The sequence below is a fragment of the Grampus griseus genome (genome assembly GCF_964374135.1).
Source record: "Grampus griseus genome assembly, chromosome: 4".
NCBI lineage: Eukaryota > Metazoa > Chordata > Mammalia > Artiodactyla > Delphinidae > Grampus > Grampus griseus.
The window spans coordinates 119129951-119154055 of record NC_138997.1 but is presented as its reverse complement, the minus strand read 5'-3'; positions in this window follow the sequence as shown (position 1 = coordinate 119154055).

Sequence of the window (24105 nt, the reverse complement as noted above, 5' to 3'; positions counted from 1 at the left end):
AGAAAAACTAGAACTTTAAGAATAAGAGATGCTAAAATTAAAATAGGGAATAAAACGTCATGGAATTAGTGTTCTTTTCAGTAGTGATATGTCCTGCATCTGTTAGCAATATATCATGTTTATTGAGGTTCTTTCAGCACATGAAGCAAGCAGCATAGAGGACAGTCTTTGATAAATAACTGACTAGCATTTCTGAATCATCAAGTGTATCAGGCAGAGTACATTACAGACAGTGTTTCACACAATTAAATCCTCAATTAGAACCTGAAAATCATCTCTACTACCCTAACGTGGAAGATTTAATGCTTTCATAATGGAATAAGTTTTTATATTCTTTGCCTTTCCTCTTTTATCATATCCTAATAAAAAAACCTTACTTGATCATTGAGATTGGCCTTCCTTATATTTCAAAATATAATAGTGCCATTTTTACAACTAGAATATGTATTTGGAAAACTCTACTAACTGTGTTGACCTACCTGCTTTAATTTGTCAGACTGATAAGATAAAGCTTAAGTGAGTATTTTAATTTAATAGAAATTTTAATAAAAATATTATCAGAAATTTAATCTTGATTAAAAAAAAAGTCTCCTTGTAAAAAGATATTGTATTGCTGAGTGCCCAGTACAAAGGCCGATACACAGAATAACTATAAGCAATTTTGTTCCCCTGTTATAGCACTTAAGCACATAGCACATATATAAAAATGCTCTTTTTACATAAGAAGTTCTTATTTGGGCTTCCCTGGTGGTGCAGTGGCTGAGAATCCACCTGCCGATGCAGGCGACACGGGTTCGTGCCCCGGTCCGGGAAGATCCCACATGCCGCAGAGCGGCTGGGCCCGTGAGCCATGGCCGCTGAGCCTGTGCGTCCGGAGCCTGTGCTCCGCAATGGGAGAGACCACAACAGTGAGAGGCCCGCGTACCGCAAAAAAAAAAAAAAGAAGTTCTTATTTTATGTTTAAGGAAATTTAAAATATATGGCAAACCATAAATAAATAAAAATTTAAAAATTACTCTTCATTCTGAAAGTCCTATGAATTTTTAGTGTTACTCTTGACAGAAGAAAAAGTCCTTGCAACAATCCGAGTGTTTATTTAAGAAATATGGCTGAATCTCAGAATAGTGATCTTCATGGCATTTTAACCTGCCCTAATTCTATCTTTCTGTCCCCAACTCTGTGATAGCCTTAAAAACCAAGACCTCCCAACAATAACTTTGAAAACCAGTTGTCAAGCAGTCGCTGAAAGGGGCAGAACAAGTTTGGAGCTCCATAAAAGCTCTACCCTCAGATTTTTTTCACCGTTTTACCTATCCAGCAGCTTGCTGAAAAGCTTCCTTCTCAGGACTTGTCTTTATTTAATCTGGTTCAGAGCTTACTCTGTGCAGAAATCTTATTCCAAAAGCATTTGCTGAAAACAATAAGTGGCAATTTAACATCACAGCTGCCTGAGGCATCTTTACCAGCTGGGGCTGTCAAGAGACTGACCAAAAAACTTAAAAGGAAAATTATGGGAATCAGATAGCCATAGGACATTCTGAAAAGATAAGGCAAATTCTAGGGAATATCTAAAGGGCCATGTATATACAGAGGGTATTGCACTTACCCAGGAAAGACTTGTAAAGCCTTAATTTAATATCTCTAGCCAACTTAATCTCAATGCAAGCAGAAAATGAAATATAAGAAATAAAAACTGCCTGCTGGAGTATTGAAGACATAGCCAAACACACACACACACACACACAGCCCCTTATCAAAGACTGGAAGTCTTTTTTTTTTTTTAAGACTTTAATTAATTAATTTATTTTTGCTGTGTTGCGCCTTTGTTTCTGTGCGAGGGCTTCCTCTAGTTGTGGCAAGCAGGGGCCACTCTTCATCGCGGTGCTCGGGCCTCTCACTATCGCGGCCTCTCTTGTTGCAGAGCACAGGCTCCAGACGCGCAGGCTCAGTAGCTGTGGCTCACGGGCCCAGTTGCTCCGCGGCATGTGTGATCCTCCCAGATCAGGGCTCGAACCCGTGTCCCCTGCATTGGCAGGCGGACTCTCAACCACTGCGCCACCAGGGAAGCCCCGGAAGTCTTATTAATTCAAGGTATTTAAGGAAATCTCTGTCGAATAATTATGTGACCATTAAGCTAATCAGACAGAGACTTCAGTGACCACATACGACAAAGTATAAAGATTTAAAGACTAGTTCAGAAAAGTCTCTAAATAAACAAACAACAAGAATAACAATGATAATCCTTGGGTGAGGTAATGTGATGGGGAAGTATCTGATTTTCAGAATTGCTACATTGCATTTTTCATACATGTATCTGTTCCAAAAATGTATAAAGGACACTCACAAGCCAGAAATAGCAAAAAAATAAATAAATAAATAAATAAATAGACATCCTCTAAATAAGATATAGAAATGGCCAGTAAGTATATGAAAAGAAGCTCAATATCATTAGCCACCAGAGAAATTCAAACTTAAACAAGATACTCTTTACATGCACTGGCATGACTATAATTAAAAAGACAAATAATAAAATGGGTTGGTGGTATTGTGGAGAAATTTGAAGCCTTATGCATTCTTAATGGGAATACAAAATGGTGCAGCCTCTTTGGAAAATAATTTGACAGTTCTTCAAAAAATAATAAACATAATTATCATATGATCCAAATACTCCATTTCTAGTTAAGGTAATTGAAAGCATATGTTCACACACACACACACACACACACACACACACACACACACACAGCTTGCATGTAAATATTCATAGCAATATTATTCATAATAGCCAAAAGTTAAAACAACTCATATGTTCCTCAACTGATGAAAAGATAAATAAAATGTGATATATCAATAAATGGATTTTTTTGGACATAAAAAAGAATGAGAATGGTATTAGAAACTGAAATCTAGATATCAGGAGTGCTCATCATTATTGAGTTGTTGCTATTTATCCTTTCAATACACAGAGCTTGGAAATATATATAACATGTTGTGCATGTGTGTGTGTATGTGTACATACACATATTTATTTCTATTATCTCTATACCTATACCTATAGCAATATACTAAAATCCATAAGTTCAGGCAAGTATCTTCAGTGTCAGTCCAGTACTACAGGGTTCATTTCAGTTATTCTCTTCCCTTATTTGTAACTCTTTTATCCAAAAGTGAGAAATCTGTCTCCTATAATTATCAATTATTTTTACTTACTTGATCAATGACTAAAATGATGTTGTATAGGTAGCAGCCATCCACCCACCAATCCCAGCATAAAGATATTTCCCACTTCACTTTTGTTCTAAGATCATTGCTGGGCCACTACTATCTTCACCTCCTGCCCAAATGACCTCTTCACCCAAATGATGCTTCAACCCAGCGTGACATGCTGCCAACAAACACATCCTCCCTACCCACAGAGAACCTTCGTACTCTACACAAACTTCAACATACTGTTCAGCTTTAAATACCCCCATGGTGCCATCTTTCTCACCATACTGGTGTTGCCTTATCCCATGCCAGGCCTTCATTGTCACCTTGCTTCATAATTGCTTTCCTCACCCCACTTGGGCTCCAATGCCCTACTCTAGGACTCCTACATACCATAGATGCCTTTCTCACACTCCTTGATCTCTGACACACAAGACTGGTCATTCTTCCACCCAAATGTTCCCCTCACCCTGCTTTGGCTCTGAAATTTCCCTGCAGATCCATCACTGCTCCCCCACCTACTGAATGGCTATTCTCCTTACTCTGTTCCAGTTAAGACAGTCCCCACTGGGTCACCATAGCTGCCCCTCACTCTTCGCACATGATAGACATCTTCCTTGGTCTCCGTAAAACAGACTTAATCTATAAGGAAGGGAAGGGAAAAAAATGGAAGGAGAGGTGAACAAAAAGGCAAGTAAGAAGAAGAGCTATAACTTCCTTACCAAATATTCACCATATATTTGGAACATCTTATTATGTTTATAAACGTGTCAACATAAATATTTTTTATAATATTCTGACATATTGACCTATAATAATTTAGTAATTTTCCAATTTGAGATATGTATTTATTTCCAATTATTTTTCACAATTAGAAATTCAAAGAGGTCAAATAATTGTATTGGTTTTAGAGCTTTAAATTGTTTTCCTGAACTTTTGGGGTTATTTGTATTTCACCACCTGTATGTAAGAAAACATTTTCTCCTTGTCTTCTCTTGACATTTTGGTTTGGGATATTATTTATTGTGTAATATGAGAGATAAAATGTAGCATCTCATTTAATTTTGTCTTTGGTTGCTAGCAGGATTTGTTATTGTTTTATATGCATGTTTATCATTTGCATTTTTAGTCTCGTGAATTTATTGTGTATATCCCCAAACCATCTTCCCTATTTTGTTTTATTCTATTCATTAATTTTCATGTGTTCCTTAGACAAGATAGATAAATAGGGTTATAAGATTAACAAATGCTTAACTTTTTCCTACCCATGTTTAGTGTGAATATTTTCTGAATTCAGTTTTGCCATTTCTATAAGGCTTTGGTTATAAAAATATTTTATTTTTTAAGTAAATATTTAAAAGTAATTTATTTTATGATTTATATCTGTGATTTAAATTTCTAAAATCCTTCCTTATCATATGAACTTATATAGACATATATATATTGCCTAAAGTTTTTCTAGTTCTTTTATCATTTCTTTTCAAAATATAATTCTTATTGATCTAAAATCATTTTGGCATTGAGTGCAAGTGATTATTCATAAAGCATTTATCAACTAATGAATTACTTAAATTGCAAAGCACTGAGGCATATTTCTGTCTTCTAGATTTCATTTGTCAATTTCTATGCCAGTTTAATGTGTTATTATAATGCATATTAATATGCTATAGAAAAAAATCCTCTTCCATTAAGTTTTTCAGAATTTTCTGATATTCTTATGCATTTACTTTACAGATGAATTTTAGAATGATTTAGTCATTAATATATTGCACTCACAACTTGATTGGAATTGTGTTAAATATGCATATCAGTTTGGGGAGGGTGTATGATTATCCTCTGTAAGACATTCAGCCAAAATTTCACTTGTGGCCTTCAATTTTTATGACTTTTTAAATTTGTAAATCCTGTGGATTTCTTATTAAATTCAGCCCTTGTTTTATGTTTTTGGTTACTTTGATAATAGACTGCTCATTTTTCCTTTTTAGTTTTTACCACATTTTTCTTTGCATATCAAAAAGACATCGATTTTTTTTGTACTCCTTTTTCAATGCTACAAGTCAACTTAAATTCTAAAAATTCTCATGTTTTTTTCAGTCAAATCCGTAAGTGTCTATTTTAAAGTGAAAATATGCTTGGTATATATCATTTTTCTTTTGTTTGGTAACCTACATTAAAAAAGTTATTTCATTACTGACTAAATAATATGTAGTATTTTGCATAATTTTATCACAAATAAAAGTGATCTTTTCACTTCTGAGTATATTTAAAAAAAAAATTTTTTAAGTGCATTCTCCTTACTAGTAATAATCTATCTTACAAAAGAACAAACTTCATGATTTCCCTAGTTTTCAACATTTGGTTAATATCCTTTTGTTTCTTTTCTCTTTAGCTATTGAAATAATTCTGTAGAAGATAGCAGTGAAGATTGTATCTTTAAAGTTAGATAATTCTGAGCATGAAACCCAGCGCAATAATTTACTTGTTGTGTGATAGACACATTCTTCAATTAAGGATGTTAAGAAGGAAGTACCCAATAGGATGCTTGGAAAGATTAAATGAAGTCAGGCATGTAATGTGCTTAACAGCATGCCTGCCACATAGTAAATGCTAAATAAATAAATATATACACACAGGAAAAGACAAGAAAAAAGTGAAGACCACATGGAGACAGCTTCCTAGAAGTTAAATTAAGGAGTACAACTTCATAAACATATTTAAGGAATTGACATATTACTTAAAAAACAAAACTTTTTGAGATAATTTAAAATGTTTTTCGATGTAATGCAGTTAGAATAAATAATGCAGAGAGATTCTGAGAAACCTCTACCCAGTTTCCTCTAATGGTGATATCTTGCAAACTATAGTACGGTATCACAAAAAGTATACTGACATGGATCCAGTTGAGATACAGAACATTTCCATCACCACAAGGACCCCTCTCATTATCCTTTTTGGCTATACACAAATTATTCCCCACATATCTGTCAACCGTTAATCTTTTTCATTTCATACTTTTGTAATTTTAATATAAATGGAACAATAAAGTATGCAGCCTGTATTAAAGCCTGATTGACTTTTTTCACTCAACATAATTCTCTAGAAGTTCATCCAAGTTGTTGCATACATCAATAGTCTGTTCCTTTTTAAATTGCTGAGTAGTATTCCATGGTATGAATGTAGCACAAGTTCTTTATTCACCCATTGAAGAACATCTGGGTTGTTACCTGTTTTGGGATATTACAAATAAAGCTTCTCAAAATATTCATGTACAGGTTTTTAAGTGAACATAACTTTTCATTTCTCTGGTATAAATGTCCAGAAATGCAACTTTTGTGTTATATAGTAACTACATGTTTAGCCTTATAATAAACTGTCAAACCATTTTTCAGAGGAACATAGTCCCATCACCAAGACACGATTGATTTATTTTCTCCACCTCCTTTAGAGCATTTGATATTGTCATTATTTTTTATTTTAGCTATTCTGATAGGTTTGTAGTAATATCTCATTGCAGTATTATTTGTACTTCACTACTGATTGGTGATATAGGATGTGCTTTTATGTATTTACTTGCATTTGTGTATTTTCTGCAGTGAATATCCAAACATTTTCTTCTATGGTTGCTACGAAAAGTTCTATAGTTTTGCATTTTAAGTCCATGATCCGTTTTGAGTTATCTTTTTATAACGTGTGAGATTTATGTCAAGGTTCTTTTTTTTCTTCTTCTTTTTTTTTTTTTTTTTTGCCTATAGATGTCCAATTTGTTCTAGCACCATTGTTCAAAAGAGTATCCTTTCTCCAATGAATTGTTTTTACATATTTGTCAGAAATCATTCGGTTTTCTTCCCACTGGACCCCTCTGGAACTCCCTGGTAGGGAAATCAGAGCACAGCCCGCTCTGCCAGAGAAGGGTTGCTTTATTCCAGCTGATAGAGGAGGGGATATATTCTCCCTCCTTGAGTCATGGACACTACCAGGCAGGGGAATTGGAGTACTGTTTGCTTCTGCCAGGTGGGGGATGGACAGCCCCCTGAAGATGTGTGATGGGGGTGGTTTCCATTGGTATTAGTTTGGAGAAGGACGGGTATTGGCAAAAAGGTCTCCTGTCCTTAGGCCATCATTATCCTAGGCATAAGCTTCTTGGAGATTTTTGCCTGTGTCTGTTGGCAGTTCCTGATTGGGGACTTCTGCAGCCTTCTGTCTGGGATATATGGGAGGCAATAATTCCAAGCAATTAACTCAATTTCGTTTCTTTTTATGGCTGAGTAATATTCCATTGTATATATGTGCCACATCTTCTTTATCCATTCATCTGTCGGTGGACACTTAGGTTGCTTCCATGTCCTGGCTATTGTAAATAGAGCTGCAATGAACATTTTGGTACATGACTCTTTTTGAATTATGGTTTTCTCAGGGTATATGCCCAGTGATGGGATTGCTGGGTCATATGGTAGTTCTGTTTTTAGTTTTTTAAGGAACCTCCGTACTGTTCTCCATAGTGGCTGTATCAATTTACATTCCCACCAACAGTGCAAGAGGCTTCCCATTTCTCCACACCCTCTCCAGCATTTATTGTTTGTAGACTTTCTGATGGTGGCCATTCTGACTGGTGTGAGATGATATCTCATTGTAGTTTTGATTTGCATTTCTCTAATGATTAATGATGTTGAGCGTCCTTTCATGTGTTTGTTGGCAATATGTATATCTTCTTTGGAGAAATCTCTATTTAGGTCTTCTGCCCATTTTTGGATTGGGTTGTTTGTTTTTTTGATATTGAGCTGCATGAGCTGCTTTTGTATATTTTGGAGATTAACCCTTTGTCAGTTGCTTCATTTGCAAATATTTTCTCCCATTCTGAGGGTCGTCATTTCGTCTTCTTTATGGTTTCCTTTGCTGTGCAAAAGCTTTTAAGTTTCATTAGGTCCTGTTTGTTTATTTTTGTTTTTATTTCCATTTCTCTAGGAGGTGGGTCAGAAAGGATATTGCTGTGATTTATGTCATAGACTGTTCTGCCTATGTTTTCCTTTAAGAGTTTGATAGTGTCTGGCCTTACATTTAGGTCTTTAATCCATTTTGAGTTTATTTTTGTGTATGGTGTTAGGGAGCGTTGTAGTGAGGTGAATGGACCTAGAGTCTGTCATACAGAGTGAAGTAAGTCAGAAAGAGAAAAACAAATACCGTATGCTAACACATATATTTGGAATCCAAGAAAAAAAAAAAAAGGTCCTGAAGAACCTAGGGCAAGACAGGAATAAAGACACAGACTTACTAGAGAATGGACTTGAGAATATGGGGAGGGGAAAGGGTAAGCTGTGACAAAGTGAGAGAGTGGCATGGATATATATACACTACCAAACGTAAAATAGATAGCTAGTGGGAAGCAGCCACATAGCACAGGGAGATCAGTTCAGTGCTTTGTGACCACCTAGAGGGGTGGGATAGGGAGGGTGGGAGGGAGGGAGACGCAAGAGGGAAGAGATATGGGAACATATGTATATGTATAACTGATTCATTTTGTTATAAAGCAGAAACTAACACCATTGTAAAGCAATTATACTTCAATAAAGATGTTTAAAAAATAAATACATAAATAATTCCAAGGAATTCATCACCAATATTGTTTATCCTCATTCTAGTCATTCATGTTACTGTCTTTTCATTCTGTATTTTAGAAACATGTCTCAACTTTATCCTTTATATATTTGATTGGACTTTCTGCAGTGTTAATTCTGTTTACCTGGCTTCTATGTGGATAATTTTGTGTTCTTTTTTTATCCCTCCAGTATTTTTTCCTGGGTCCTCTTCTTATCAGTTAATTTACTTCTCCCTTTCTTGCTTCAGCACATTATGTTGTTTATTCATTATTCCTTATCTTGTTTAGTAGAGGTCATATCTTTAGTCCTACTTGGGAACATAGAACAGATTATATACATATACTCAGAATTTTTTCTTCATTATTAAAGTGCTGTTCTTTTTAGTTTTCAATATAATATTTCCTTTCAAATGTCAGCATTACTTATAAGCCCAATTTTTGATATCTTTCTAAATGACTAAAAATTTACTGTTTGTCACCAGGCATGGTGCCTGGTCTTATCCATTTCTTGGTTTTAGAATCCTTCCGTCTATTCTTTAGTTTCTGTTGCTTCTAGCAGAGAATCATTGATGTAGTTCATCGGAATAGGTTTTCACCAACTCTTACTGCTCTTTTCTTTAACTTTAAGCAGAAGAATGTGTCTTCCAAAATATCGGAAAAATCTTAATTTTTTTCAAACATGCAGGTAATGATAAGGACTCTTTCTTAATCAGGCTCTGCCTCAACCTACCCAGACCAACACCTTATGCTCTTTGATGACAACTTTCAACATGCAGAGTGCTAACATCACTCTTTAACTATAACCTGGTGATAGCCTAAGAATTGCAGTACCTGGATGGATGATAAAAATATGGATGGCACATAAAACAAAGAAAAGAGGTGAGAAAGAAGCTTAAGAAACGATACTATCTTGGTTACTCAATAAAGACTGATAGAGTAGGGACAGTGTCACGTTTTTAATTTTTTCATCAAAATCTTCATCTTAATGGAGGGAGAAAAAAGTAGTTAAGGCCAAAATCATATTATTTCTACTTCCAACGTAATAATGCTGATCTCAAACGTATATATATCCAAATGGGTTAACATTCAGATCCTTTAACACTTTGCTGAAATTTTATTGCATAATCTTACTCTTTTTCCATGGTAGTATTATTTATAGTTTTCTTGTGCTCAAGGACACTGTGATGTGGAAACAGGAATAATTAAATCAGGAACTGCCATTCTGGTGTTATATTAATTCAGAACTTAATGCACATTTCAAAAGGAATGTAAGAAATATGTTAGAAGTTAGAATCTTTTATAAAAGTACATTACAGAAATTCAGATGCATGATTGATTAAGTTATTCCTTACAAATACAAATAGGAGCCAGATCTTACTCCCCTCCAAAAAGACACATTTTATTTAATAGCTCATTATGTTAGATTTGTTTATTGCTCTAGAAAATGTCATCATGGTAGTGGAGTCAGGCAGATAACGCAAAAATTAATTTAAAACCTATCATAGGGCTTCCCTGGTGGCGCAGTGGTTGAGAGTCCGCCTGCTGATGCAGGGGACGCAGGTTCGTGCCCCGGTCCGGGAGGATCCCACATGCCGCGGAGCAGCTGGGCCCGTGAGCCATGACCGCTGATCCTGCACGTCCGGAGCCTGTGCTCCGCAACTGGAAAGGCCACAACAGTGAGAGGCCCGCATACCGCAAAAAAAAAAAAAAAAACCTATCATATACTGACAAATCATATCAATACAGGAAAACTTTTAAGAGACAAAGAAAAATGTAAGTTTGGATATTGTACTGCCATGCTCTCAAAATTTGGCAATAATTTTAAAAATATCTCAACAGGGAACTGAGGTTTACCTATTAACAGTAAGGTACAAATGTGAGAAAATGCACACTGTGTGAATGAATGCATGAATAACTGAAAGAGAGGGAGTCTGACGTGAAACAAAAAATAAGAATGAAAGTCTTGGTGGATCCCAATACATATTCAGTATGACAGCCAAAAAACTGTCCTTACAAGTTGCCATTTGAGGGCGGTGAGTAAATACCATTATTATTTTATGTTAATGAAAAAATGTGAAGTGATTGGAACAAATAGAGTCCTGGTATAAATAATTGCCAAAGGTTTTTACACTTTAGGTTTAAGCATGAAAATAAAATGCCAATTGCACATTTCATTACTACATGATTGCATAGTCTTGGCATTTTAATCTTATTCATGGAATTAGGCAGATAGGCAACTAACTTCATATATTCTAGTATCTTTGAGGAATTCTTTTTTAGATAAAAAATGAAAATAGATTTAAAATGTGCATTTTGGAAAAATATATGATAAAATACTGACATATCTGTAGGCAGCATGACATTCCCTAGCAAACTACTGACAGCTGGAGAGCTTCATCAACCCAGTTTGCAGTCAGCTGTTTCAAATGGCATAAATTCTCCACAAAACTGCATAGATACATTTATCAATTTCTGCAGGTTGTGAATTATAGATCTGTTTAAGACTGTGTTAGGCGTGCAAACTCAAAGAAAAAAATGAGCCAACAGTTGAAAACTACTAATTTTATAGTATCTAGAATAGTTGTTATGCATTCCAACTTAGAGCTAATTTATTCAGTGTGTCAAAGATAACAACAATGAGGAATAGCTTTCATAATATATAAAACCTTAATAAATACAATTTTATTTTATATATTTAGGAGGTTGATAACATGTCATTCTCCATGCTTTTTGTTGTCTGGCTAAATCATGAGAGGAGAATATTATGATATCAATTTTCTGTATTTTTCTCACCAAATTCTGTGTGGTTGTGACAGAGATTGCTTGTTTTTCACCAAAATCCTTTTTCTACTCTTTCCATTAAAAAAAAAAGAAAAGAAAAAAGAAAGAACTGTAGCTGGATATATACTACTGCTCAGCTAAACTATCCTTTCCAGCCTTCCTTATAGTTAGAAATGGTGAGGAAATTTTTGCTAATTGAATGTAAACCAAAGTGATATCTGTCACTTCCATGTTTGGATGTTATAAAAACAGTATGCTAATTCCATACTTCCTTTCCCCTCCTTGCCAGTGAAACTCAGACATGGCAGTGACCCAGCTTCAACCATGCAATAACAACATGCCCTAGTACAGGGGTTGGCAAACTGTAGCCTACAAGCCAAATTCCTCCTTCTGCCTGTTTTTAAAAACTTTTTACTGGAACATAGCCACGTCCATTCATGACATAGAGCCTATGGCTACTTTCGCACAACAATGGCTGAGTTGAGTAGCTGCACCATATACCGTATACCCTGGAAAGCCTAAAATATTTATACTCTGTCCCTTTACAGAAAAAGTTTGCAGGTCCCTGCCCTAGAGAATGGCAGAACATGATGGAAGCAGTCTGAGTCCCTGGATGAGCACACTGATTGAGCAGGGCTGTACCACTACCCTGGACTCATCACTCCAGGAGTGTTATAGGAGACAGAAATTTATTTTCTTTAAAACCACTGTATTATTGGGTCTCCTAATTACCAGCAGCTTGCTATTTTCCTAAATCAAGCCCCTCTGAAAAGGATATGAAAATGAACAGCAGCAAGAAAATAATATGAGTTCCCAAAATTAAAGCTAAATATCTAATCAACACTGTCCTAACTCTACAACATAACATACTTCATTCTGGAATTTTTTCTCTTTAATAATAAGCATCGTAGAGACAAGTATACTATTTTACTATAATTAATATGCAGGTAGTATAGCTAACAAGTTTCATGGAGGATATCCATTTTGCTAACAAATGTTTGTCTTCAGTACCATATGAGAATTAATACACCTTTTAAATCTAATATCCAAAAAATGTATGTGTGCAATTTTAACATAACTGGCCTTAAGTTCTGTAATGAACATCTTTTCATTTGTTCAAAGAGAATATCTGACTTATCTGGTATATAAACCAAGTTATTATTGTCAAAGTTATTCCATTAAGTGCTCTCCGATCTTGAACCATATATCTAGAGAAGGGTCACTGATATTTTTTTGGGTTTTAAGAATGATATAATAACAGAATATGCTGTATTCTGAAAACAATGCAAAAACATGAATACTGATTATTGGAATATCCTGTTCATCTCTTCTAGCTATAGCATCTTCTACAATGAAAGCATGAATTCTAATTTTATCTGTGTACTTGCCAGGTTTTCTATCAATTTGTAATTATACTATCTTTAGTAAAATTTCAACAAGAATAATACTGTTAGTAACTTCGGCAAGAGAAACACAATGGTTCATGGCAATCAAGGTGGACTTTTTCTAAGGTACCTAAAACAGAGAAGTTATACATTTGAAATTGAGCTAAAAACTAAATATGAGCATTTTACATTAAAAATAGTACACAAAATTATTTATGAATGTGTGTAATTCATTTGAAGTGTCAATAATTTGCAATCAGTATAAGACTACTCTTCATTTTCTAAATTTAAAAACAATGCTGTAACCAAACATAATCATACCTTGTTTAAAAGCCCTTTCTAAATTGTTTCATATTACTTGAGAAGCTTTAGGAATAGCCTAGCAAACTGACCTCAAGACAATCTAAGGCCTAAGAAAAATGAAAATTAGCCCACCAGGATTGGATAATAATGAAGTAAGAGACCCTGTTAGTTTTGCTTAAATACAAGGTGCTGTTCTTCTCTCTTAAAGCGTGGGTGCTCCTAATCTGGAAAAATAGATACTGAGTTCATCTAAATATCCCCTATTTATTTTTTTTAACCTTTCAATTATAATTTTTTAAAAACAATTGTCAACTGAAAAGGACATTTTGCTGGAATTTCTTTAGATGTTGTACTGTTTTGCCACATATTCACAAAAACAGAAAATGATGAAAACTCTCCTCCACAACATTTAAAACTAAAAGTGACAGATTAAAAATGTGGGAGCAATTGATATTAAATGTAAGACAAATAGAACTAGGATAAGAAAAATCTACCAGCTCCCAACATAGCGCTGATTTGTTTTGTGAAACAGGAATCAGGTGAGGAATCTAGAATCTCCTCAATTTTTCCATGTTTTCAGTATGTAGGACTTGGCAAGAACATTACCTTGTGAGGTTAAGTATTCCTCCCAATTTATAACCCCTCCACATTTTTATATGATATTGTTTGCTGTAACACAAGTGATTTTGCAATTCAAAAAATAAAAATGAAAAGAGTTAGTAACAATGGAATGATTTTAGAAAATTCTGGGACTCATCATCTCCAAAAGTAAATTTTAGAGCATGATAGCATGCCAATAATAAGCTTTGAGTGCTGGACCTTTTGTTCAGAGAATTGTACTTGTACATACATTGCATTCAGAATATCAGAAAAACAAAACTAGAGACAGCAGAAAAGAACATTACACTATTTTATAAAAGGTATATTACACTGTATTATAAGAGGTATAGAGGTATAAAAGTTTAATGGCTCTAGAGGAATTCAGTTCACCTTGCTTGGCTTCTAAAAGTAATAACAGAAAATCAGAAGTATTCCTTATTAAATAACATAAACTGTTTACTTTAAATTCAAAATCTCATTAGCACCATTATAATGTCATCTTGGCAACACTAAGAAAAAAATGATACCACGAAAAACAGAATGTGTAATACAGAAGACCAGAGAAGATTTCACAGATAGACAAAAGACACAGCCAATAAAAATACTGATTGAAATTAAAAGCAAAAAAATGCCATGTTATGATATGGGTAATATGTACTCATGACCCCAATAAATTGACCATATACAATGATCAAAATTTTAACAAAAGTCCATGTACCTACTAGTCATGTTTGTTGCTTATTTGTGAACAATATAATCAGACTCTGATTGAATTAAGCAGAAAATACTTTATTGATACTAATGTTGACAGTTCACTGAATCTCTAGAAGGAGGGAGAAACAGGCTTAGAAAGTCAGCAGGAGGAAAAGAAAACTAGCCAGCCAGAGCTATTGGTCAATTATCATTCACCAAACAGTCTAGTGAAGGCATCAGTTGCCAACAGCCCTCAACACCAGATGGCACACCCTGAACCATGGATACCATTTGAAATGGATATTGGATGCTACCATTAGCAATGATGCTGCTGTCTCCCATGAAAACTACATGTTGCTCCTTCCACTAATGGCAGCATTTGGCTCCAAATGCATTTTTCATGGTTCTGCTTCTTTGCATCATTAAATCCTGCATACAAGTCAGAGGTAAGAGTCTGAGGCTAAGCAATTTTTGTGTGTTCTGGTTGAAAGGACAACTAGGGAAGTAAATATCTAGTTTTTTTTGGTTTCATATTATTAGAGTCAAACTCTATGCTTATATGTATAGACAGTTCCCCAGAGAAATGAGGTTATGTGTTGGGAAGCCAAAAAGAAAAAGGAAAAAAAAAAATGTCCTAAGTAATTCCAACTTTAGTTTCACAATGTCATTATAAACCTTTTTCCCTATCATTTCACTCTCCCCAACTATGTTCCCACTAACATAATCCAATTATCTTCAAGCAATACAAATTATATCTCAAGGCTCATTAATTCCATATTTATCCCCAAGCTAAATACATCTAGGTGATGGCCATTCTTTTTTTAGTTTCCTAGACTCAGAAATGAAGCTGGAAAAAAAAAAAAAAGAAAGAAAGAAAGGAAGAAAAAAAGAAAGAAAGAAAGAAATTTCACTACATAAATAGATATAACATATAATAAGATTATACATCAGAATAATATGTATGTATATTATACTTATCTATATACGTATTACATCTTTGAAATATATGTACATCCATCTATGTGATATATATTACTACAACAGGTTATATATGATATATATATGATATACATATATGTGTGATACAACAGGAAGAGATGCTGGCATAGGACACAGTTCTCAGTTCTCACTTCACCTCTCTAACTGGCACTAGGGCATGGCTGTCACAAATGATTTCACTCTCGTTATTCATTCCTTTTTCTTTTTCTATATCTTCAACTATTGCTTTAGTGCAATAATTTTTTTTTATCCTGAGGAACCTAAAATTTTGTCTCATGGATGTAAGCTCTTAATTACATGCACATGAAGTTATATTGGTGGTCTTAAACTAAACAGGAAGTACCCAAATGGCCCTCCATTTACTTAACTTCATGCCAGTGTGTTTGTTAATGAAGGATGCATTCTAGATTCACATTCCTGCCCCTTTCTTCCCTCTTGTCCTCCAGCAAACACTACAACTTCCTGTTTATTTTGAAAACAGATTATTAATTACAATAATCAAATAATCTGTCCCACTTTGGCATCGCAGAGACAAGATATGTGCATTTTGGCATTGGAAAAAATCATCTCATCTATGGTTCATTGACCTGAGCATATTTTGAATGCTTACTTGCTTAGTGTTGGCATCCCTTATTCTTTAAGGCTAGGTATTACATCTGGGTAGTAGGTTATATATAGTAACACCAGCAAATCTATTGAACAGTTCTTTCATTTGCTCTCAGATAAGTTCCCAAAGGTGAAGCAATGTGGGTAGGCTACCATGATATAATCAAAGGCGTTCAATATAACCACAAAAGTCTTCAATAATTCTGCAGAAAAAAAAGGCAGGCATGGAAAGCAAAAAGAAATTTAAAATAAGTGTATATTTTCCTGAGAAATATTATAGTCCCATTCATAACAGAAAAGGTTCCAGGGTAATCAACTGCTGTAGGGAATAGGCTGGTCACATGGTGTATATTGCCACAGTGGGCTTGGCTGGTTTCTACTGGAGGGAAATTGGTTCATATGAAGAGAGAAACTTCATACAAGGAGAGAAAGATGTTAATTGAGGTCCTTTAATAACTTCCATCCTGCCATTAAATCCACAAATATATGAGTTCTGCTTAGAGTTCTTTCCTGACTGTTCTGTCTAAAACATCACCTGTCCTCATTTAATCTCTATCCCCTTACTCTGCACATAGCAGTCTCTGACACAATATCATATATTTATGTTGTCTATTTGATTCGCTAGATTTTAAGCCAAGGATTTTGCCTGATTTGTTTACTTCTATATTTCTTGCACCTAAAATAGCTCCTGGCACATTAGAACTCCCCAATAATCCTAATATTGGTTGAGTGAGTAAATATACCCACTGAACAAACATGGCAGAAGGTAGGAAAAAGTGTTGAATTAATCATCTGTCGGTTTTTCTGGTGATTTCCAAAAACCTTTTCAGCAAATAGTCACTTTAATGATAACTCATAGGCCACCTATATTTTTGTGCTATAGACTATTAAAATGCCTTTTGCAAGCACTCCTGACACCAGTTCAAAGTCCATAACCATCTAACAAAAAAGAAAAAAAAATGACAGCTTGTAAATAAATGCATATACTTTTCTCAGGCCTGATCTTCTAGGCAAAGAGAAAACAAAAACAAAAGTAGTCCTTGAAGTTCTGCCTACTAGAAAGATTTCCCATCCTAACTGTCCTTCTGGACATTTTTCAGAAGATTTCAACATATTGGAAAAAGGCGTTTGTGGGTACAATAGGAACCAACACTCTGGTATTCTTTAAATAGTTTATTTTACAAGTATTTTTCTAATCTGTGATAGCTTTTGGCTTATTCTATAATAATGGTACTTACATTTATAGTAAGAAAATAAATGGAATAATTCTACCTAAAAATATCTTTTCCAACTATACTACCCAACTTAGGAACTTTGGAAATAAGCCTGTGGTTATTATGGGGTCTAGTGAGGTTTACTTGGAGTTAGACTTGTATCCAAACTCCTTTTAATAACTGCCCTACATAAGCCATCACAATGAGCAGCAAAGGATCTTTCTGGATCTGCAGGAATTAGTGCTAGTCTCCCATAATTCTGGAAACGTCTGGGTATTTCGGTTTCCTTAGTGCAAAGGTAGCCTGGTAATTATTCCCAGAACCCTAGAGAAGGCTATAAAGAACATTCACCACATACTCTAATGATGTTATGGCAGGATCCTTCCCTGGTTGTACTAAGATTTTTCTTCATTAAAGGTTTCCAAGGTATTTTTACTGGCTCAGGTCTTGGTAATGACTTATTACCATGTCAGACCAGTTGTCTTTATGTCCACCTTGCTCCTGCTTCTTCTTAAGTGTCCATTTTGGTCTCTGCCATCCTAGGATCCTGGGAGCCAATATTATGTGGCACGTGTCTCACAGATATCTCCAGGCTATAGGGAATATCCACTAACAAACTTTTTAAATATCTGGAGATCCTTTCTAAAAATGTTTAAATGTTTTAAATAGACTTTATTTTTTAGAGTGGTTTCATGTTTATAGCAAAAGTGATCGGAAAGTGTGTCGAGTTCCCATATATCCTCTATTCCCACACACGCACACCCTTCCCCACCACTGACATCCAGAATCGCCATGGTACATTTGTTACAAGTGATGAACCTACACTGACACATCATTTTCACCTAAAGTCCATTGTTTATGCTAGGGTTCACTCTTGGTGTGGTACATTCTATGGGTTTTGACGAATGTGTTATGACACGTATCCCCCACTGTAGCATTTTACGGAATATTTTCACTGTTCTAAAAATTCTCCAGGCTCGGGCTTCCCTGGTGGCGCAGTGGTTGAGAGTCTGCCTGCCGTTGCAGGGGACGCGGGTTCGTGCCCCGGTCCGGGAGGATCCCACATGCCGCGGAGCGGCTGGACCCGTGAGCCATGGCCGCTGAGCCTGCGCGGGAGCCTGTGCTCCGCAAGGGAGAGGCCACAGCTGTGAGAGGCCCGCGTACCACAAAAAAAAAAAAAAAAAAAAAAAATTCTCCAGGCTCTATTCATCCTGCCCCTCCCCAATCACTGAAAACCACTGACCATTTACCATTTCCAGAATGTCATATAGTTGGAGTAATACAGCATGTATCCTTTTCACATTTGCTTCTTTCACTTAGAAATATGCACTTAATTTCTTTTTTTTTATTGTTGAATTTTAAGAGTTCATTGGATGATAGTTCTTTGGATAACAGTCCTTTATCAGATATGTGATTTGCAAATATTCTCCAAGTCCATGTTATGCTTTTTTATGCTCTTGACAGTGTTTTTTGAAGTTTTTGAATCTTAATGAAGAACAGATTATCAATTTTTTCTTTCATGGATAGTGCCTCTGGTATTGTATCTAAAACATAAATGCCATACTCAAGGTCATCTAGGTTTTCTGTTATCTTCTAGGGGTTTATAGATTTGTATCTTACATTTAGATTTATGATCCATTTTGTGCTAATGTTTTGAAGCATATGTTTCTAAATTCTTTTTTTCTGTTTTTGCATGTGGTGGTCCAGTTGTTCCAGCATCATGTAGATCATCTTTGTTCCATGGTACTGCATTTCCCCCCTTTGCTGAAGATCAGTTGACTATATTTATGTGAGTACATTACTGGGCTTTCTATTTTTTCCATTGAATTATTTTTTGCCAATACTATACTGTCTTGATTACTGTAACTTTATAGTAAATCTTGAAGTCATATAGTGTCAGAGTTTTGATTTCTGTTCTTTTCCTTCAAAATTGTGTTGGCTATTCTGGGTCTTTTGCCTCTCCATATGAACTTTAGAATCAGATTGTCAGTATTATCAAAATAACTTGCTGGGATTTTTATTGGGATTCATTGAACATATAGATCAAATTGGGGAAAACTTACATCTTGACAATCTTCCTATCTGTGAATGTGGAATATCTCTCTATTTAGTTCTTCTTTGATTTTGTTGCTCAGAGTTTTATTGTTTTTCTCATATAGGTCTTGTACATACTTTGTTAAAATTTTATCTAAGTATTTATGTTTGGGGAGTTTTAATATAAATGGCATTGAATTTTTAGTTTCTGATCTACTTGTTTATTGCTGATATATAGGAAAGTGATTAACTAAATATACTGACCTTGTATCCTGCAACATTCCTATAATTGCCTTTTTAGTTCCAGGAATTTTTCTGTTGATTCTTTCAGATTTTCTATGTATGCATTATCTGTGAACAAAACAGTTTGTTTATTCCTTCCCTGTATGTTTATTTTTGTCCCTTTCTTGTTTTATTGCATTAGTTAAGACTTCCTATATGATGTTGAAAAGGAATGATGAGAGGAGACATCCTTGCCCTGTTACTAGTCTTAGCAAGAGAGCTTCTAGTTTCTCCCCATTAAGTAGACATTAGCTATAGTTTTATTTTAAAATTTGTCAAATTGAGGAGGTTCCCCTCTATTCCTGTTTTACTGAGATTTTTTAATCATGAATAGGTGTTGAATTTTGTCGCATGATTTTTCTGCATCTATTGATATGATCATTTGATTTTCTTCTTTAGCCTGTTGATGTGATGAATAACTTTAATTGGTTTTCAAATGTTGAGTATGCCTTGCATAACTGGGATAAATTCCTCTTGATTGTGGTGTATATTTTTTATAGTTTTATGGATTTGTTTTAAAAAAAATTTTGTTGAGAAGTTTTGCATCTATATTCATGAGAGATATTGGTTTGTAGTTTTCTTTCCTTGCAGTATTTTTTGTCTGTTTCTTTGTGTTAGGGTAATGCTGATCTCATAGAATGAGTTAGGAAATACTCCCTCTGCTTCTATCTTCTTAAAGATATTTTAGAGAATTTGTATGATTTCTTCCTTAAATGTTTGGTAGAATTCACCAGTGACTCCATCTGGGCTAGAACTCATTTTTAGAAATACATTCTCAATCTTTGATAAAGATAAATTTGTAGATCTATTCAAGAAAACTTAAGGTGCTTAAAAAAGATTGTACATATTAAACATACTTCTGCACCCATATTTCCTTACATCTTATGATTTTTTTCCTCTTTATTATATCAAGCAATATCTGGAACTTTATGTACATCACCATTCTGTCACTACTGAATCAAAGTTTCAGTCATTCATTAAAGTAAACAGCCTCTAAAGTAGCCCTTTCTACTAAAACTTTGTGCCATGAAAGAAATGTTTTCTATCTGGGAAGCCTGCAAAACAAAAGCAAAATAAAGTTATCAGTGGCCTCTAGAAAATCAAATAGTATCAGAGACTTACGTTGTTATAATACTCAATATGTTCCAGACACAAATAAAAATTACTCAACATTAAAAAACAGGGAACTCTGCTCAATATTATGTAACAACCTAAATGAGAAAAGAATTTGAAAAAGAATAGATACATATATATGTATAACTGAATCACTTTGCTGTACACCTGAAACTAATACAACATTACAACATTGTTAATCAACTATACTCCAATATAAAATAAAACACTAAAAGAAAATAAAAAACAAACAGACAAATAAAACTGCTAAACATACAGGAAAATTGAAGAGTCTGGGTCCAGGGCAAATCCTATGTGTGGTTTTTCAAGCCCAACCCTAGCCAGTTACAAAGGCTTTACCTGGCAGGTCTCACTGGAGAAAACGGCCCTCCCTACACCAGACTTTGTGCACAGTGAGTACACTGAAGTCTTTGAAAGGAATTGCAATCAAGGACTCAGGAGCTAACAGCCCATGGCCTTGCACATAGCTGCATTCTGAACCCAGGTGCTGCCATTTTGAGGCCTCCTTATGAGTGTATTGGGGGTAAGGGAGTCCTGAGCCAAGGCCTTTCCCTAGTACCTCTGCCAAGATCTTATCTGGAGGAGGAAGTAGAGCTTTGAAAATATCTTTTCATCTCTGACTCAGTACTTTTCCACTTCTGGCCCTTCTGCTCTCCCTTCTCTCAGGTCCATAAAAGGGCATGAGCCTTTGTTTGGGACTCCCTCAGCAGGGAAAAGAATCCCCAGGTCTGAGCTGGTCCACTTGCCCCTCACCCAGTGCTGTTCTGTGTGGGAAAATGGGACCTGGGAGAACCAATGCTTTTTCCTGTTTGGCCTCTTTGTTTACAGCATAGCAATAAGCGATGAAAGGCTTGACTGTTACCTTCATTTTGCTTGTTGTTTTAATTGAGCTTCTAGATACCTGGCAGCTCAGCACTCTCCAGTTCAGCTCTTGACAATTCTCTAGAGAAAATACAATCAACAAATGCAAATCCCATGATGACAAGGTCTTTAAAGTAGCTGTTATAATCAATTAATGTGAGATAAATATAAACACGCTTGAAATGAATAGAAGGATAGAAGTTCTCAGCGGAGAAGTAGAAACTATAAAAAAAGAACATGATGGAAATTTTTAACTGAAAAATATATCTGAAATAATAAAATTTTTGGATAAGCTGAATAGCCTAATAGAATGGAGAGGACAGAGGAAAGCAATGGTTAATTTGAAGATAAATGAAGTTAAGTGGCACTTGCATGATCACAGTCCCAGCAGGAGAGAAGAAGGGTGCTGAAAAATATTTGAAGGAATGACTCAAAACTTCCCAGTTTTTGGGAAAAATTATACATTCAAAGAACAGAAAAGTCCAAACACAGTAAACTCAAATAAACTACATCCAGTTACATCATAAGTAAACTGCTGAAAATCAAAACTAAGGGGAAAAAAATGAAAGTAGTCAGAAAAAAAAAATGATACAGTTCATATAGAGGAGCAAGTGTTAGAATGATTGCAGTTTCCTGTTGGAAACTATGAAGTGTAAGGATATCTTTAGTTGAAAGAAAATAAGTAGCAACCAAAAATTCTATATCCTTCAGGCATGAAGGGGTAAAAAAAGACATTTTCAGAAGCATAAAAACTAAGAGAATTTGTCAACAGCAGACCTGCTCTGAAAGAAATACTAATCTAAGTTCTTTAGGCTAAAGAGAAGCTATCAGAGGAAAGTTGGAACTTCAGGGATGAAAAGCAAAAGAAATGGCAAATATCTAGGTAAATACTATATACTATTTTTCTACTCTTAATTGTGAAACAAAATTATAATATTTTCTACTGACATTTTCAGTGTATGCAGATGTAGTACATATGTCTACTGTAATACTATGTGGGCAGGGGAAAGGGTTTATATGTTTGTAAGGTTCATATATTTTATTTGAAGTGGCAAATATAAACTCTAGGTAGACAGTAGAGGGTTAGATACAACAATCTACACAATCACACAAAAAACAAAAATACAGAGAGATAGAGCTTTGAAATCCAAGAGATAAAATGGATTACTAAAAAAAATTTAAATAATCCAAACACAAAAAGAAAGTGGAGTAGAGGGAAAAAAAGAAGGGCAAACAACAAATAACTAATACAAATAAAGACTTAAATCCAACCATATCAGCAATTACATTAAATGGAAAATAGTTTTACAGTTTCTTATTAAGCACATATTTACAACATGATGTAGAAATCCCACTAAGTATTTAACTAAGAGAAAAAACTATGTTTACAAAAACCTTCATGTAACTGTTGATAATAGCTTTATTCGTAATTGCCGAAACCTGGAAACAATTTAAATGTCCTTCAACTAGTGAAGATATTAAAAAAGAAAATCTAGTAATTCGTGTAATTCAATATTGATAGATGCAACAATATAATTTATCATGCTAGTGAAGGAAGCCAGACTCAAAAGGCTACATATTTTATGATTACATTTATCTGACATTCTGGAAAAGGCAAAACTATCGAACCATTGGGTAGTTACCATGGGTTAGGAGTGAGGGGATGGGTTGACTACAAAGGGGAATCACGAGGGACTTTTGGAGGATATTAAAATTGATCTATATCTTTAGTGTGGTGGTATTTACATGATTCTGCATTTGTCAAAGTCAAATGAACCATATACCAAAATAAGTGCATTTTACAGCATGTAAAATAAAAACAATATTTTTTAAAGTGCCCCACAGAAATAATTAATAAATGTTAGCTATAACTGTTATAATTATTTCATGTTAGTAATAATGTTTTAGTATATTTGAATATAGAATGACATGTAAGTCCAACCATATCTATAAATTTACCTCCATCTAAAATTATATTCTTTGCCTATACTTCCAAAACCCATTCCCACATATATTTGTCCAAATTTTGTGTATATAAAAAAAGTCTTGAAATATTTTTGTGAGGCACGTCTTCTACTTTTGCTCGTAACTTTATAATTCGCCCATCAGAGTGCTGAGATCCTGACTCTAGTTGTGTGTACAGAGGTAATGGGGCAGCGTTGGAAGAGGAAGGCTAGAAAGGGAGATTTTTGGAAGAAGGAAAATGGGCTTTACCACACATGTAATTTGCTTACATTAAGTTATTGAACAAACTTCAAGCAATGCAAGAAACCATTCCTGAAAAATAAGGAATCAGCCCTTCAGGTGGCAATCCCCCATGGGTTTTGGGAGATGAATTACCAAGAGTTCCCTTCCAATTCTTAGTACCCCCTTCTATCTTACCCTCAATTTTGTTTCTAAAACCTTGTGAGAC